Source organism: Dipodomys merriami, unplaced genomic scaffold (genome assembly GCF_024711535.1).
Source record: "Dipodomys merriami isolate MVZ:Mamm:240054 unplaced genomic scaffold, mDipMer1.0.p SCAF_843, whole genome shotgun sequence".
In the NCBI taxonomy this organism is placed as follows: domain Eukaryota; kingdom Metazoa; phylum Chordata; class Mammalia; order Rodentia; family Heteromyidae; genus Dipodomys; species Dipodomys merriami.
In genome coordinates this window covers 135001-147599 of record NW_027206450.1, presented here as the reverse complement: position 1 = coordinate 147599, position 12599 = coordinate 135001, and the positions used below count along the sequence as shown (strand labels likewise).

General features: G+C 39.7%; 1 pseudogene; it reads left to right on the top strand.

Moving 5' to 3' along the window:
• The first annotated feature begins 8581 nt into the window (after nt 1-8581).
• The window catches only part of LOC138820163 (Golgi to ER traffic protein 4 homolog pseudogene), a 29584-nt pseudogene continuing 25566 nt past the window's right edge, over nt 8582-12599 (top strand).

Sequence of the window (12599 nt, the reverse complement as noted above, 5' to 3'; positions counted from 1 at the left end):
ATCAATAGATATTTTTGTTATTCCCTGTCACATTCTAACTTGAGTACATGATATAATACTTAAGTGACTCATGCTTGCATTTCTACCTATCTTAGTTATGGAGTTTGTTTGGCAGGAAATTTCAAGAGATTTGTGCTCCAATTTTAGTAGTAGCCTTGGGGAAAAAGAAACTCAATGCTGAGGCCCTGAGTTCAAACCCCAGAATCAACACATTAAAAAAAACTTATCTTGGGCTGGGAAGGTGGCTCAGTGGTAGAACGCTTGCCTTGCATGCATGAGGCCCTGAGTTCGATTCCTCAGCACCACATAAGCAAAAAATAAAAGCCAGAAGTGGCACTGTGGCTCAAGTAGTAGAGTGCTAGCCTTGAGCTGAACAGCTGAGGGACAGCGCCCAGGCCCAGAGTTCAGGCCCCATGACCGGACCCCCCCAAAAAAAATCTATGCAAGCTTTAGTAACAAAACACCTAACACTTGTTTATGCTCCCCTCAGATGTCTGCATAGGAAATGCCAGATCTTTCCTGGATAAAAGAGTACAATTACTAAGCACAACAAAAGAAGGTTGGCCTTGTGCAGTTTTCACATTAGTATAGAAGTTGGAGTTATCCAAGCTTCCCTAGGGTCTTGACAGTGCTCCAAGGAACAGAGAAGCGCTGTATATTTGTGACACTCCTTAAGGGCATAAAGAGTCTGTCTGGAGTACATCATTTCTGTTTCCCAGGATATTGTTTCCATGAGCTCTCAGGGTAGTTTAGAAACTTGCAAAGCTCTCCCAACTGACTCTCAGAGGAACTCCTGGCCAGAGAGGGGTCCTGATATTTGTTCCAATGACTTGTAGCATCCCTCTATTTTTGTACACCCTCAAACATTTCAGTCTGTTTGACATATGTCCTCCTTTTCACAAATGTGTAATGGCCAGAATCTCCACTCCAAGCAGCATCCTTATGGGACATGGAAAAGGTAGAAAAATGCTGCTCACAGTGATTAATGTTGTGAGCATTGCATCTGCTAGGGGGAAATCCACTCAATGGGACAGTTTTCCATTCAGGATGTAGGTGTTTGTGCTCCTTGGGCATGCGTTTTAGGAGTTTTTGAATGGAGATGCACTACAACGAATGGATAGCAATCAGTGGGCTTTGATAGCCAGTTGTTGCTTTAGCTGAACACCTTCACAGATGATATTGAAAGCAAATTCTATGAGAGAATAGAGGTTGTAGAACACCTGGGAGTGATGAACCACCAATGGCACCAAGTAGATGGAATCCTATTAAATAAAAGATGCTTGAGAACACAGTTAGATGCATTATTTGGTCCTACAAGATACTACTTTCCAAAAAATTTTAAAAAGTGTTCAGATATTTTTATCACTGTGACTAAAATAATCTAAATTATAACCCCTTTATTATGTCTTATTTAGTATTCTTCATGGTTACATATAATGAGTATGAAAAATCTTACATCCTGCTTGGAATTTTAGAAGAAATTTTAGTTACGAAGGTGTCAAGTGCATTAAGTATAGTATCCCACATCTGTAATACCACCTGATTGGGAAGCAGAAATAAAACAGGATCATGGTCTGAGGCCAGGCCAGAGAAAAAACTGCTAAGACACCCATCTCAAAAAAATGAGCTGGCCATAATGGTTCACATGTGTAATCCTAGCTACTTATGTGGCAGGCATAGGTAGCCAGGTCTCAATCAATCTAGGATCAGCCCTGGGCAAAAAGCTCAAGACCTCAAATAAACAAAATGTCTAGAAGTATGTCAAAAGGAGTTGACTGCTAGCTGTTGTACTACCTAAGTCCTGTCTAGAAAGCACAGATCTTCTGAATACAAAACCCTCTGAATACAAAATTCCCCTCTCCCACCAAAAAGCCATTGTCCCATTTGAACATTTAATTTCAAGGCCACGGAGAGGTGGCAGATGGTGATATTCTCTTTAAAATTAGTTACTCAAAAGAGAAAAAGTTTTTTAGGCTTTGAAAGAATTGAAAAGGAAGAAAAATGCATGTGATTTTTATTAGCACTCAACGGCATGAACAGACAACGAGAGTGAGCAGAGAACTCACATCAAGGAATCCATGGCTAACAGATAACACTGAAAATCTTTTACCTCAGTTTCTACGTGTTGCTCACTGCAGTACAGAGACTATACAATGTCAATGGGATACCAGCAGAAAAAATTAGATATGAGAGTTACAAATGGTCAATATTCATCATTTTCTTGATTAATTTCTCTCTTGAGGGGCATTTGGGCTGATTCACTAAGCATGGTTGTGCTGAAAGCTTTATTATATCCTGGTTTGTAATCTTTTGGGTAAATCCCCAGGAGTAGAGTTGCTGGATCATAGGGTCATAGGTAGTCAAAAGTAGGGTGAAGGGAGGAAAGGTTGGAGAATGAAGAGGAGGAAAAGGGGAAAATGTAGAGAGGATTCCAGTAAATATCCTACCATTAATTGAGAAGAGTGAGGGAATGTTTGTGAAGGGGAGGGATTAATGAGAATGTTGAAAGTGGTGGCATTGATCAAGGCATATTGTATTCATAAACTGCTTTGTTTAATGACAACTCTGCTATGTAAAACAATAATTTAAGAAATCATGTTCCTAAAGTGATAAGCAATTACAAGCAATATTATGAGAATTTGTTCAGATGACCTCTAGGGTCCATAAATAAGACTTTTTTGATTAGGATGAGTTTTAGAACAACAGTAATTGTACAGACCATATTAAGAAAATTTGATGATTTCCAGGTATTCAAAATAATGATTGCTGGATATATGGCTCAAGTGGCAGAGTGATACCTAGTGAGAAAACGTGTCAAATATTTAATTCAAGTCCTGATCTCAAACAAAATAAAAACAATCAAGAAAAGTAGGGCAGTTTATTGGGCACCGGTAGCTCATGCCTTTAATTATACCTTTAATTGGAAGCTGAGATCTGAGGATCTCAGTTCAAAGTCAGCCTGGGCAGGAAAGTCTGTGAGACTCTCATCTCCAATTCACTGCCAAAGAAAGCTGGAAGAGGTATAGGGCTAGCCTACAGTGAAAAGCTCTGGGACAGAACCAAGGTTTTGACTTCAAGCCTTAGAATAGTGCATATAAATACACAGAAGAAGTGAGGCACTCAGGTTCTGGTGAAAATTCTTCTATGTGCTGGTAGTCTGTTGAGAGGGAATTACAGTGTGAAAAGCAGTGTGGATATTTGGTGATCCCTGGTTTCTTATCCAGGAGCTGCAGTGCAGTGTGTAGAAGACAAGTCTTTCTTCAGAATTTCGCTCTCTTGGATGGATTCCCCAATTTGCTCTAAGTTATTGAAAAGTAGAACCGAGTTAGGGATATATTTCATAATATGTCAGAGTAACGTTTCCTAGATTTTTTTGTTTACCTTAAGATCTTTACAAATTACTTTTAGTAAATCTGAAAAATCTAGCAATTGACTATTGTAAGTAGATGAGTTTTTCAGTTCAGGTGATCAAATATAACATATTGTATTGCAATTGAGTGCTTTCTTTTTTAAAATTACATTATTACATCTTCTGTAATTAATATAAATAAATGAAACAAACTACTGGAATATTCTGGATCTTGGCTATGGACTGGTGTTTGTAACCTAAAATCAAGAATCCGAATATTGTAATCAAACGTGAGACCCTCCCAGTTTTATAAATAAAGTTGTATTTGAACATAGCCTCATCCAATTTTTGTATGTTCTCATGATGCAAGGCAAATTTGAGTAGTTATTATTGAAGACCATATGGCCCACTCTTTACAAAACATGTTTGTTGAGCCTGTCCTAGAATATTACAGCACACTCCTAGTGAGCATGTGGATACTATGCAAGATGTTTAACATATAGTTGGTCTAGAGGATGTCACTGGAATATTTTTTTTAATTTTTATTTTTGTTATTGTTGTTGTAGTTGTTGTTGGGGAAGGGGGATCATCAAGCTTGAATTCTGGGCCTGGGCATTGTCCTGGAGCTTCATGCCCAGGGCTAACACTTTATCATTTTGAGCCACAGCTTTACTTGTGGGGTTTTGCTGCTGCTGCTGCTGCTGCTGCTGTTGTTTGTAGATAATTGGAGATAAGAATCTCAGGGACTTTCCTACCCAAGCTGGCTTCCACTCTTGATCCTCAGCTCTCAGTCTTCTGAGGAGCTTGGATAAAAACTGTGAGCCATTGATGCCTGGTTAATTTCTTTTTTAAAATTTGATAATTTTTGTTTTCATCTGATTTCATATTCTATCAAAATATGTGCGGAATACCTTTTTCCACAGACTCAAGTCTCCTATCACTCTTTCCTGGGGGCTGTCCTGCAAAAGCGCCCTCAACCACTATGAACTCTATGAGGGGCCCTTATGGCAGCTGAGTGTCCAGGGCAAAGGTGGCAGAGGAGGCAGTGACACCTGGGGATTGGGCAGGGGCAGGGCATACATAGAGGAAAGTGAGCACTGCTTGTATGGGCAGCCTCAGTTCAGGAGCAGACAGCCCAGGGGGTTGATGTCACGGGCAGCCCTGGGGGCTCTGTCGGCTGCATGGAGGTAGCAGTGGTGCTGCTGCTGCATCTCCTTGCCTGCCATCGTCTCCATTGTCCCTGAAGCGCAGGTGCATGGGCTCCACCTTGAGCGAAGGGGCTTAGGGCAGCCGCTGGCAGTCCGGGATTTTCTGACAGGCCTGTTGCTCATCCTGCAGGCAGCCAGAAATTCACACAGGCCATCCAGATGAGGTCGGCATGTGTACAGCCACTGACTGTCTCCCTGAGGCACTTGACCTGGTGGAGAATCCAGTCCTTGGGGGCTCAGCTGGCAGCGGGGGGCTCAGGCTGCTGAGTAGCATCTGGTACTCCCAGCTGCTGGGCAGGGCCCAAAGACCAGACCTCAGGCAGTAGCTGCAAGGTCGAGGCAATGGGCAAGGCGTGGTGCGATGAGCCAAGGTGCCCAGGTCCCTGAGGCCTTGCTGTCTGGTCTCCACTGCCAGCTTGGAGGTTCACAGCCTGGTGGCTGCCCCCTGCTGCTGTATGGCTTTCCAAGGACTCTAGCCTTAGCAGGGTGCTTGGAACCAGAGGCCTCATGTACAGCCCTCCTCCTTTTCACACTGCAGCAGAATTGTGGGCCATAACAAGCTGCGCTGACCCGCCCCATTTTGCAAATTTGGTGTTGGAGATGCTGACCTGTGGCCCACAGACCCTCACAGCAGCGGTCTTGGAGCCCAGGAGGCAATGCCTTTGGCACCCCATCTTGGACAAAAGGACTAGGAGTGGCAGAGGCAAAGGGGCCGGAGTGGCTTTGCAAATGATTTAAGTACACTTTATTTGGGAGTATACTGTCTTCTCAATATGTGTAACATATTAGTTTTGTTAGGTGAATATGTGGCCATGTCTACATTGGTATTATAAAGAGAATGTAAAGAGGGATTAAATTACATGAGTCAGATAATGAATACATTTCCTTTTGTATAGTGCCTTCTTTTCCCTCCCTCCCTCCAAGCCCCTTCCTCCCATTAATTGAATATTTAAGGAATTCTCTGAGGAAATATGGACTAATGTACAATAAAATCTTTATGACAGTAGAGGCTTGACCCAATCACATTTATTTTTTTGTAGAATACAGAAATCTATTTTCTGCAATGAAGAAACAACCACGAGCTAACCTTGGAGACTGGAGGGAAGTTACTGGGCACCCTAACCTGGGCACTAAGGAGAAGATCAATCAGCCTGAAAGGATGCCTGAAAGAACACAGAACTGCAGCTTGGTGAGATGATCAAGCAGGTCCAGAGCATTGTAGAGGTGGCATTCACTTACTTTTCTACTGATGATATTCACATACCATCATAGTTTTATTTGCTTTATAAAAGAAAGGAAAGTTTAGAAAGTTCAGCATTGGGAATTTTCCAATGTAAAGGCAAGGCTTACTAACAATTATGTTGTGCTCAATAATAATACAGTATGGAAAAAGGATCAGTGTAGAGTATATAAAAACTTTAAGTACTGTGAAGATACTCTTTTATGAATCATGAAACTTTGTCCATGGAGCACAAATCTAATTTTATATGTTTTACAGTCCTGGGATATAATACATACAGTTTTCTGCTATCATTAGAAAAGGTACAGTTCCACATACTGAAATCCTACATGATTTAGAACTAATTAAGGAGTGTTTTATTCTGTGTCATTAGTAGAAAAATGATTGTTTTGTTTGGCCCCAAATAACAAATTATTCTCAATGATTATGAACTATTTTGAACCTAATAAAGCTGTTTTGAATTCGAGTTCATTTTTTTTCTGCCAGTTCTGCTGGGACATGAACTCAGTAACTGGGTGCTGCCCTGTAGCTTTATAGCTCTTGGCTAACATTCTACTGCTTGAGACACTGCTATAGTTTTTTTTGCTGGTTGGTCTTTTACTGGTTGGGATAAGAGACTTATAGACGGTTTTGCACCAACTGGCTGCAAACCATGATCCTCAAATCTCAGCCTCCTGAGTGGCTTGGATTACAAGCATGAACCATCAGTATGTGACTTCTGTTATGCTTTTTCATAGTAAATTTTCTCAAATGAGCCCGAAAATGTATCAATATGTGCATCCATGAATGAGTGAATACATTTATTTCTTCTGTGAAGTAAGTCATAAACTAAATAAGATTAAATAGTTTTTTTTTTCAAATCTGAGAACAAAACCCAGGGCCTGGCACTTGTGTCTGGCCATTATCTCTCATTGGTTCTCAGAATGACATTTTTCTTTTTTTGCTGCAAAAACTGGCAGTGGCCACTTCATTGGCCCGGATAGAACAGGAGCATCTTCAGAGATTGTGTTTGGGGCCTAAGTGAATGTAAATAATATCTTCCCCACCAGCTAATATGTCCTCATCACTGTCTAAATAATTTCTTTTAGATATATTGTCTTATTATTGTACAAAATAATGGACTCCATTATATTTTCCTATTTTCATACTACTTATTTTCATAATATTCACTTTCATTACACTCTTTTGCCTGTCTCCTCCCATGGTTGCTTCTTGTTTTTACATTTTTCTCTCTCTCTCCCTCCCTCTCTCTTACTCTCGCTTTTTCTCTCCTTCCCTCTCTTTCTCTCTCTTTCTCTGCTTGCCTCTCTGCTAGTATTTGCTTTACACTTTCTACCTGCACTCCCCCTTTTAAGCAAAGCCTCAAGTTCTGGGTTTCTGCTTATTAATTGGAATTAAGAATTTTATCCAGGCATCGGTGGCCCTCACCTGTAATCCTAGCTAGTCAAGGTGCTGAGATCAGAAGATTGCGCTTCAAAGCCAGCCTGGGCAGGCAAGTGCATGAGACTCTTATTTCTAATTAACCACCAGAAAACCAGAAATGGCTATGTGGCTCAAGTGGTAAGGTGCTTGCCTTGAGCTGAAGAGCTGAGGGGTAGTGCCCAGGCCCAGAGGTCAAGCTTCATGTCTTACCAAAAATAAAAGTGTTTCCATAGATTTTTCTTTCAAACCATGATAATAAATTACATTTGTTCATGTAGATAATATAGGAATTTAGTATTGTTGGGTTATTAACAACTACTTAAATTATTTTTGAAAAATCATAATGAACTATGCTTTATGAATCTCATCTTATTCTGAAATATTACAAAAACAGTAGAGTTCTTCTATAGGGTCCCAATGTAATAGGAAGCCCTGTTCCATATCAGAAGTATCTATCAACCATTTCTTTCTCCTGTATCTTATTTTACATCTATTCAATTATTATTTTTATTTGTCAATTATCTTTCAGTAGTTGTACAAAGGAGTTGCCATATAACAAAAGCAGTTTATGAATACAGTGCATATTGATTTGTGCCACACCTACAATAATCACACCCCCCTCTGACCCACCATTCCCTTTTATTTCTTAGTTTTGCAGTATAGGCAATGAATTCCTTTTTAGCAAATTTAGTTTTATTTATTTATTTATTTATTTATTTATTTATTTATTTATTTATTTATTTATTTACTTACTTATTGTCAGGCATGGGGTTTGAACTCTGGGATTGGGCATTATCCCTCAGCTGTTGCACTCAAGATGAGCACTCTACCACTTGAGCCAGAGCGCCACTTCCTGTTTTTTAGTGGTTTATTGGAGATAAGGGTGACATGGAGTTTCCTGCCCTGGCTGGCTTTGAACTGAGACCCTCAGATCTCAGCTTCCTGTGTAGCTAAGATTACAGGCCTGAGTGGCCTGTGCCCTGCTGATTATAGTTATTTTAAAGAGGTTGTGTAGAGGGATTTCATTTGCATAAGTCAGATGAGAACATTTCCTTTCATACAACATCTTCTGTTCCCTCACTTTCTCCCAATGAGCTTGACTACATTCTGCCCCTTCCTCCCTTCATTTGTCTACCCTTTCCCCACCCTCTTTTTGATGTACCCCAATTTCTTGCAATAATATTCTCAGGCTTTGTCCTAGTCCTTCTAAAGATTATACTACTTGGGCCACATTGGCAGCAGCGATGGTGGAGCAGGAAGGCTCTCACAATGAAGCCCACAATCACATGCAAGTTAAGCTGCATGGAGAAAGGCGGCCAGTATGGGGCACACCAAATGTACTGGACCATCTTCTTCAGGTACATGTCCCAGAGCAAGCCCGCTGAGGCCCAAGAGCTCATGTGCTCAGGAGCATACTGCTGTTCTTCCTTCATGGCCAGCAAAAAATCACAGCAGAGCTGTCCATGCTGGTGTTGGAGTCCCTGAAATAGATGTAGATGGCAGAAATGGATGGAGTGTCTGGCTAGGATGTTCAGTTGATGGACCCCTTCTCCAGAGCCCTGAAGTGTTCCAGTTGGGGTTCCTGGAAATGGGGCCATCCTTAGCTCCTTCCATTTTGGGCCCTGACCCTGTGGAAAGAGCCGAACTACTGGGAATCTTGATACTACTTTCTACACTCCACAGACGGTGAGGGCTGCGCCAACATGCTGGTGGAGGACTCCACGGCCCAAAGCTTCCATGGCAAGTGGACATACTTGTGGCTCAGGCAGTGCTGCAGTTTCTCTATTGGAAAACAAAACCAGGTCTGTGGTCTTCATCATGTATGCACAGAAGCAACATCCATCAAGCACGGGCCGCCCTCCATCCAATCCCTGCTCCACTTCATCTGATTTCTGCTGCTGGCCTTGGATGGCAGCAAGCTAACCACGTTCATGGTGCTGTGAGAGCAGTTCCAGCCCTCCCTGTGCAGGTACCCAATACATGACAAGTAGCTCGACAGGACAGAACAGGACAGGAGCATTGTCCCTCAGGGTACATCCCAAGCTTTTGTCTTCCTATGGAGGCAGTTGGCCACGTCCTGGCCTCCCTTAGTTACTCTATCACCTACAATTTTTCTTAGTTATGCTCTATGTATTAAAAACTTCCTTAAAGACAAGTTATACTGTTCATGGAGTTCATACTCACAGCTCTAAATACTGAGATGCCTAAAATATATCATTCTGCTTTGAGTAAATTCCCTCCAAAAGGTTTTCCAATTCAGAAGTTTATCTTTAATGGATTTTATAAAACCTTTCAAATGTTATACAAAAAAATAAGGACTAAGTAAATGAACGATCAAGTACTTAATGATTAGAAGACTCAATGTCCTGAAACAATTTTCCTTAACTGCTCAGTACATAGAGTATAATTCCAGACAAAATTCAGCCAGATATTTTTACGAGAAACTTTTAAGAGGGCAAATAGTATTTCCTCACTTTCTAAGGAAATATTTTTGTAGAATCAAAATGATCTCTTCAAAGTTTTAGGAAAAGTCAATAATAAATTCATCAGTACCTAGAGTTTTATAGATTGAAATGCATTTAAATGTAAATTTAGAAAATTTGTGTAGATTCCATTTTTTTTCGTTCTTCCTTAAGTAGGTTTGATAGGTTTCATCTTTGAATAAATCATCTGAAGTTATTTATTACTGTACTTTTAAATTTTATAACGGTAGGATTTCTGATAAAGTACTCATTTGTTTTGGTTATTGGCAACTGGTTTCTTCTCTGTTTTGTTATTTTGTATTTTGATACGTCTTTTAAAATATATATCCATTTATTGATCTATTCAGATACAGCTTCTATTTTCATTGATTTTCTCTGCTGTGTTCAAAAGCAGGATTTTTTTGCCACTTAACGAAATGATTCTTAAATAGAAAAGCAAAAGAAGAATAGAATAGAAAAATAAGAGTATCAGTTCAAGCTTGTAATCCTATCTACTCAGTAGGCAAAGAGCTGAGGATTTTGTTTCAAAGCCAGCCAGGGGAGGAAAACCTGTGAGACTCCTATCTCCAACTAAACACCAAAAATGCTGAAAATGGAGTTTGTGGCTCAAGTAGCAGAGCACTGAGCTAGAAGTACATATGTGAATCCCCAGTGTCCTGGTAAGTTGTGTTTGTTTGTTTTTTTTTGAGGAGTGTAAATGTGTACAAATTTTAAGTCCTTAACGTAGCCCACTGCATGTAGTATGAAGTTACACATGGTCTAATCTACTGTCCATATGGTAATCACTGAGATTTAAAATTCTGTCTTCCTGAACATTTTCCAATTTTCTTCTTTGACCATACATTTAGGTATCAGGGGTTTCCTATGGTCAATTTTCATTTAAGGAAAAAATCATTTCAGATTTCATTTAAAGTTTGAGACTGAGATTTGTACTTGGTGTTTGATGTTGTTGCTCTTTACCTAGTACTTTACCAACTAAGCTATGACTTTAATCCATAATTTCAGGTTATTCAAAATGCTAGGAAAGGTAATAGTGATAATAATGCTATTAAGTCTTTCGCCCATCTAGATACCCACATTTGATTTGTTTGGGTTCCTAGTTTATCAGTATATTTATATGTCATAACTTTTGTTTTTGTTTTTGTGCTATTACTGGAGCTTGAAATCAGAAACTTGCCCTCTCCTTGAAACTGGACATTGTTAGCACACACTGGTAATTCTATCTACTCAGAGAACTGAGATCCAGGTTTAAATCCAGCCCAAGAAGGAAAGACCATGAGTTTCTTATCTCTAAATAATCCCCCAAATAAATTTGGAAGGGAATCTGTGGTTCAAGAGTAAAACACCGCCCTTGAGGGAAAATGCATAAGTGAGAAGGTAAGGTCTTGAGTTTAAACTCCAATATCAGCACTCAAAAACGTTGCTTTCCTTGAGCTTTATATTAAATTGCTCAGAAAATCAGCATTGTCGTAATGTTTAACATTACTATTACAATAATCAGTTATATTTACTGATGTTATTCCTTTATTTTCCTAAAGTTTACTGACACATTAATATCCAGTAATAGAAAGACAGGATTACTCTTTCTTTCACAAGTATTTATGGTAGTTGAATATATGGAACAGAGGTGCATACCAGGAGTTTGGACTGAAGAGAGATATTTGCAAGCTCTTCACATAAATAAATGATAGTTGAAGACCCTGTGGGCATGTATGAAATAAGCTAAAGAAACCAGCAAGGAAAGATAAGGCATGATTCTGGAAAGCAAACAATTTTGGAAGAATAGAAAACAAGAAAAGTATGTAGCTTTTGGTAAGAACTTTCTAACTCACCTACACAGTGAGCACATTTGATTCCTCATTTCTAGTAAAAGCCATTTTATTTTCATTAACAATGATCTATTTGTTCCATTATATAAATTTAACATATTATATATTTCCTAGTAGATTAATATTTATACTTTTTTTCCTTTATAGAAGAAGTCCTACATTGTAGACAAGGCTTACCTCAAATCCTTATTCTCTTGTGTCAGGTTCCTGAGTTTTGGCTGGAATTACCATGTGGTAGCATAGTACTATATCCACTTATATTATTTACATTTTGTACACTTGAAAATTTGTGTGAACAACTTTAAGCCATAGTATTTTCTTGAATTTGAATAAATTTCTTTCAGAAAAATGTTATAAGTAGAGTAACTGAGTAAAGTCAAGTATGGTACACATACCTGTAATCCCAGTACCCAAGGGTATTGTAAGTTTAATAGCACCCTGAGCTTCACAGCAAGTCCTTGTCATCATCAACAACAACAACTGGTGGGCTTGGAAGAGAAAAAGTATTAAGTGACGTGATAGGAATATACAAAATTGTGTGTGTGTGTGTGTGTGTGTGTGTGTGTGTGTGTGTGTGTGTGTGTGTGTGTGTGTGTGTGTGTGTGTGTGTGTGTGTGTGTTCGCCCTAGGGCTTGAACTCAGGGCCTGGTCAATGTCCTGAGATTTATGCTCAAGTCTAGCACTCTACCATTTGAACCAAAGCTCCACCTCCAACCTTTTTAGAGGTCATTGGAGATGAGTCTCATCCAGTTTCCGGTCCAGGCTGACAAAGAACCTAGATCCTGAGGCCTCAACCTCTTTTATAAGTAGGATTATAGGTGTGAGCTTGTAGTAGGTGTTGTATTACTGTTAAGTAATATGGTAAACATCACGCCAGTTTTTACTCGCCCCAGCAGTGTTTGAGTGTTGCACACACACTTAAAACACAACCCACACCATGTTTGATGGCATCCAGGTCTCATAATCCTGTGAGATAACTATTGTTACCTATGAAGAATTTGAGGTCCAGAGACTTTAGTTAACTTTGAATCCACACCTTGTATAGAGTGGAGCTTGTATGCAAGCTCA